Below are 6,680 nucleotides of genomic sequence, written 5' to 3'. Positions count from 1 at the left end.
GATTGAGTTGCTCGGTAACTGTAGCGAAGAAGGTAAGCAATATTTATTCCCATTTTGTTACCAATTATGTCATTGCATCTAGTGGCAATAGGCAGAAACAAATATAAAAGATCAACAATAGTAATAAACGGCTAATGACAATTATTCAACGGGAAAGAAGACCCCACCTAATAGAATTTTCAAGCACCAAATTAAAGAGTCTGTCAACCTCACAAAGGCGCCTAGATATAGAAAAAAACCAAACCAACGACTAGTTTTTTCCTTCTGAATATATGCACATAACTCATTCTCTTATATATTTCATCATATTATGTCTTGAACTTTCATCAATTATTTTCTGATACTTACTGGATACACAACATGGAAGCAATATGGAATTTAGAAAACAAATGGAAAATATCAACCCATGGAGCTGTTTCATTATTGGTAGTTTGCATCTGCTCCTTAGTTATTGGAACCTGCATTATTGCTGCTTTAAGGAGATATGTAAGAAAGAGAACAGATGATCAAGAACCGTGTATCGATGATTCAACTTCAACCGACGTAGATTGTTCGGAGCCACGAGCAGAGTTGGGTTCGGTGAAGGAGGATCTAACAAGCTCAGTAAGGTGGAGCCAGAAACAGAAGCTTTCTCCATTGCTCGTTAGTGGTGATCAGGTTGAAGCTGATTTTGGATGGCAGAGTCGCAGTTCAGATTCACCTGTTTGGCAAAGGCCTATACTTATGGGTGAAAAGTGTGAGCTGCCTAAGTTCAGTGGTCTTATTCTGTATGATCAGAGAGGCCACGCCACTTCATCAAGCCAATAATGGATTCAACTATGATCAGGTAAAACATAAATTGGTTAAAAGGCCAAACATCAGAGAAACAACTACCAAATCCTGAAGAATTTTTCTCTTTATAGTTCAGTTTTCCATAGCTATAGCACATAATACAGGATGATTACTTTCAAAACAATGTATAGATGAAGAACACTGTACTTATTACCTATCAGTTGAGAGACGACGTTAAATAAATCTTTTGACACAGAAATTGTCCCTGCATCATTCTTCAGGTCTTTACCCTCCTTCACAGGACTGGAAATAACTTAAAGTGAACAGTCAAATCATAGATTAGAGCGGGTGCAAACAAACTAAAGTTTATGCACGGAAACTCAGATTTTTTGCAGCTGAGTTCTGAGGATCTCACCAGTTTCATAGCTATTTCAGTTATCAACACTTGAATCCTAAGAAAGCTCAAGCTTATTCCTTTTCTCTTGACTCAACATATGCTTCAATCGACCATCTTATTACCAACTGGTACTGAAAGTCGAGTATGCAGGGAAGACAAAAGGGCTTCTGGACGTTAATGCTTGTATCGCCTAGTATACTAGAACTATTGTTAATGAAAAAGTGGGTATATAAACAGTATAACAACTTCTTTAGCAGGGGCGGATTTATAGTATAACGAGCGGGTTCAATTGAACCTGGTATGTTCGGCCCATACACTGTATATCTGTGTTAAAAACACACTAGATAGGTACAAATAATATGTTCGGAAGCCAGAAAATCAAATGAACTGTGGCAAGAAAATTCCGAACCCATTAAGATCCTGAATCTGCCTCAATTCTTTAGCATTATGTCTACCGTAGAACAAAGAATGTGCATACTTAATCACAACTATATGAGCTCCATCCACTATCCATGTCAGAAGAATGAGTTCCAAAGGGAAAGTGGGAACAAGATGAACAAATGCCCTGAGGGCCAACAAGTTATCTTCCAACTTTGCAGATTATATGCAGAAAACAGATATTCAGGAACCAGGTATAGTTGAAGGGGCTCAATGACTAGGAAACATCCATCACCGTGAGCTTGCAATTCCAATCATTCTCCACACGATCTAGTGAGAACTTACTCTCAAGTCTCACCTAGGACAAAACAAAGGGAGATGTACAAATTAAAAGGTATACTTGTAATATAACAGCTTCAGAAAGAATGAAAGATAGATATATGTTCACAAAAGGCACAAGTAGAGATTATTAGTATTGCAGACTCTCTAGCCAAACTTGCTGCTAACATGAACCAAGACAAGGTTTTCTACTCAGTTGATCAGCTCCTAATGTGTCTAAGGGACCCTTTCAACTGGATAAATGGCAAATGCCAAGTCTTAGGACTAGGTACCATAATTCTAATATTAGAGTTAGTTAACTCTATAGATTCTTTTGTTAGGATGGAAGGACTATGTCCATAAGGCATACCTTCTTTTTGGGGTGATTGAATCACCAGTTGTATGTTTATATAGAGGTATGGTCTAGCCCTCCTCTTTTTATATCAATACAACAATATCCTGCACTGCAGGGTAAACCTTATTAAAAAAAGAGAGAAAGAGATTATTAGCATTAGATTCTTCTGGATGAAGCGGATGATAAAGGAATCGAGCATTTACCTTTCTTCCTCGGTGTTCTCTTCACGCATAAGACACTAATTTCTTTAATCTCTAGTTCATGAATAAGACACTATAAAGCCTTCAGTAGAGTCCCACCTTGAAAAATTTCTGTAATATGCAAATAAAAGCAATTGTACAACTCCTAAAAGTGTTCCAATGCCATTTGGTCCCTGAAATTCAAATTATGAGACAGGCAAGAGTAAAAAGGTAAGACATTTGCAACTTTTATAAGATGCTAGGGGAAGCAGGTTCCCTTTCCTCGTTAAATTTTTAGAAAAGCCCTTCTATAATATAAGTAAGGCAAAACTCACATATATAAATGGATCAAAACTGAAAATTCCATAAAAAAAAAAAGAAAGAGGCACTCATTAGGAAGGTGGAGAGGGACAGGTAAAATGGCATGAATTCGACACTCTTGGTCCTCATCACCAGATTCTGGAACACGAGTAAGACAGTGAATCAGCCGAAAAGCGTTAAGAGAATAAGAACTTGATAGAAACGTTCATAGAAAATCTGAATGCCAGTGGTCAGACATACATACAATAATAAACAGCAGGGAGGCAAACATTGATATGAGGGAAGCACAACTCAGGGAGCCAATGATGATGCGTCGGAGTTCCAAGTCAAGTGTACACAAGCTTCCAAGTACAATAATCACAAATAGGCCAAAGACTGCGAGCATCCATCCCAGCATCCTGAACTACAAACAACGGTGATGGGCATACAAATTAAAAGGTTCCAATATGAATGAGTGTGAAACATTTTAAATCATAATAGAACAGAAGATAATTAACCTTTTTCTCTTTCTCTGTATACATTACAAAAATTACAATGTGGGCAAGTTGAAAAACAGCACCAACTGAATTGACCATTGTAACTAACAAATCGTGGGGAGATACGAGGGGGGTGCCATACCAGGCACAGATTAAGCAGTTCAAAAGCCCATATATGTATGGCATCCCTGAGAACTGTTAGATTGATTGATTTCTCATTATTCTCCTGAATGTAGTTCTGACAATAAAGATAACAAAAATAGTAATGGAATATGGAGAAAGAAGTAATTTACCAAGGTGAACTTTGTTTTCTATATTACGGAAGTGCAGTAAAACTAACTGACGTATGAAAAGCTTAAGACTCAAATTGGAGACAGAAACAATCCAAAAGCAAAGATGTTCCCTGCAACAAGCAACTAAGATGGTTAATTCTCGAGTCGCGATAAAGCTCAAGAATAATTTTGCAACCTCATATAGAAAAAAAGTGAAAATTGTTGCTGAACAATAGCGAGTAAGCTGAGAAGTAAAGCGTATTATCTCATTTTCCCTTTACAATCTATTTCATTCAAGGCCTGGCACAGGACTCCGACGCGATTGAGCAAAAAGTGCTTTTAACATGAAAAGCACTTCATCAAGAGTTGAATCTAAAAATGTTTTAACTCAAATAGAGTTTCTAAAATTGCTTTGGGCTAAAAGTTTGACACCATTTGGAACAACCGTTTGCCCACAGCTATCAAGTTAATGTTGATATTTCTATGTGATGTTCGTTTTGTAAATTACACCAAAAAAACTACTTACTTCTTTATTGTACCAATAACTTATTTATATGGTTAAGTTGTACACACACACACACACACACAGAGTTTTTACTTATACTTTCGAAAGAACTAATGGAAAAAGTACAGCAGAAATTAGCAGCAAATCAGGCCTAAATTTACAGACTTGACCTTGGATATGGGAAATAATTAAGAGGTTTAGAGCTAAACAGCACATAGTATAAGCAAGCAATAAGTTTCTCGTGTCCTTCACTAGCAGCGGGATGATCAAACCATTTGAAATATCTATTGGTGTAGTTAGTGATTGGAGATAGAAGAGAAGCCAAGTGTAAATTAAAAGATAACTGTTGGAAAGTACCCGTTCAGAAAATCAAAGTTGTGTATGTTTAAACAGTCAAACATCTAAGGTATTTATATAATACATGTCTTACACCTTCAAGAACCATAGGCGAATCCAGAAATTTTAAGTTTATGGATTCTCACCACAGCTCTTTTTGTTTATGGGGTTCAGGATAAATTATTCTTAATGCAAAAATATTTTCATCGTGTTCTTGTGGAAATTCAAGTGTTGTTAGAGCTTGAATTTGTCTTGTTGGCTTTGTACAATCAGGAATACTGCCACAAAGTCATGCAGCAAAATAGTGGGAGCTTAAATTCCTTAATGACATAGATTTCTCCCAATGAATTTTCTGTTCCCACAATATAATTTTTTTTTTTTCCTAACAATATCTTAAACTACAACTTCACCAATTCTATTAGCAAAAAACAGTTAACTTAGCTAGCATGAATTTTCTTAGCTAGCATGAATTTACCTCCCTACCTTCCAAGGTGGGGGTAAGGTCTGCATACACTTTACCACCTCACGTTGTGGGATCCACCTGGGTATGTTGTTGTTGTTGTAACCAAAAAGAGTTCCAATGATTCTATATTATTCAAATTTAGAAATGTCTTATAATTGACTCAACTAACTGATCAAAACATGGAAAATTGCAACTTGCAAGAAACGAAGAAGAAAAGAGTTTGCAAGAAACCACAAAAACCAATTTTTTATGACAAAAAAAGTAGTAATTAAACAGAGAAAATGATGAGTACCGGCAGTTCCAGCTGTATCTTTACAAATTGCAAAAATTTGAGACGCAGCCAAATAAAACATCAAATTTTGACACCCCAAAAATTCAATCTTTAAATCTCTAAGAAGCAAAAATCTCAACTCGCACCGTACTGTTTTTACATCGTATCAAACTATACTTTCACGCTTAGATATTAAAGAACCACTTGTATAATAATTTGGGGATAAGCATTAATTAAGTGCTAAAAGTAGTTTTAAGTGTGGACATTAATAACGAAGATATGGGGTTAAATTCACGATCACTAAGCGTAATCTTGTAACATTAAAATTATAAAATTATTTTTCTAATTTAAAATCACTAAATTATCGAATTATAATCCTAAAGTCACTAAATTTGTTATTTACTTAGAAAAATACAAATTATGAGAAAGTCAAAATTCTGGCGCTTGAAAATACTCATATTATCATTTTAGCAATGTGTACGTGGCATGTGAGAAAAATTTTAGTATTCAAAAAGATCTACCTTTTCATAACATATATTTTAAACATAACAATTACTTTAAAATATAAAAATTAAAAGAAACAAAAAAAGATTGATCATTTTTAGGTCCTAATGTCATTTTCAAGGCTAGAGGGACCAAATTATCACATGTCTTTTAATGGGCAACGGTTGTTATAATTGGCAGACCGGTCCCTTTATTTCCTTTTTTCACATGCCACCTGTTGAACTTTATTTCTTTTAATTAAATTTACTTTAACACTAATTAGGTGCCTGTGTACTGTTTGTCTGAAATATTTTATAAATCTTCGCAAACTCTATTTATTTGAGTTGTTTTTTGCTAAAATAAATCTTCAAAACTCAAAATTGTAATTTTGTGTTATTCTGTTCCTTTTATTAATGAACGATACGATGCCACTTATCTAGATAAGTATTACTACTATTAGTTATAATAACTCCTCTAAGTAAGGGTGTATATGGACCGGATTGGTTTGGATTTTCTAAATACCAAACCAAACCAATAAAATTCAGGGTTTTCAACCTCGGGTTTTATCGGATTATTCGGTTTTCTCGGATTTTTTGGGTTTTTTTTTTTTTTCAAAAAAGTCTTCATACAAAACATATAAATTTTACTTCAAATATTTCTTTAGTCCTAGTAATATACAACAATATATAATTAAGGTGTTTCTTAAGAAAATAACACAAAATGTGAGATGAGTGATGACATTGTATTAAAATATTCAAGAAAAAAGATAATAAAATCGGTTAAAATAAATATTGCTAATTAATAAGCCATAAAGAAAATTACCATAATCTAAAAATACTAAGTCATGTTAAATTAAGTACGGCTAATAAGTATTAATTACATGACAAAGAAAAAAAATTAAGTTAGGTTTTTTCACTCTCTAAACCAATTATGCAAAACTAAAGATAGATATCCAACATTATTGTCATTTCTAGTGGTAGGATTGAATTTCTTTTGTTAGCATTAGTGTTGAGTTGGTTTGGATTTTATTTGAGTTACTAACATCATGGGATATAAAACTTATTGACATTCAAAATTCTAAGTTCAAGCTTGAAATATAATATGATAAACGACAAAAAACTACGAAAAAATTTAAGAAATATTTATAAATTACAT

General features: G+C 34.0%; 1 pseudogene; it reads right to left on the bottom strand.

The window, feature by feature from the left end:
• Nucleotides 1–308: 308 nt before the first annotated feature.
• On the bottom strand, nt 309–4,760 carry LOC132036649 (bidirectional sugar transporter SWEET2-like; annotated as a pseudogene).
• Nucleotides 4,761–6,680: the final 1,920 nt, after the last annotated feature.

Source organism: Lycium ferocissimum, chromosome 11 (assembly GCF_029784015.1).
Source record: "Lycium ferocissimum isolate CSIRO_LF1 chromosome 11, AGI_CSIRO_Lferr_CH_V1, whole genome shotgun sequence".
NCBI lineage: Eukaryota > Viridiplantae > Streptophyta > Magnoliopsida > Solanales > Solanaceae > Lycium > Lycium ferocissimum.
Note: the sequence above shows the minus strand (reverse complement) of the source record. Positions and strands in the feature narration are given on the sequence as shown.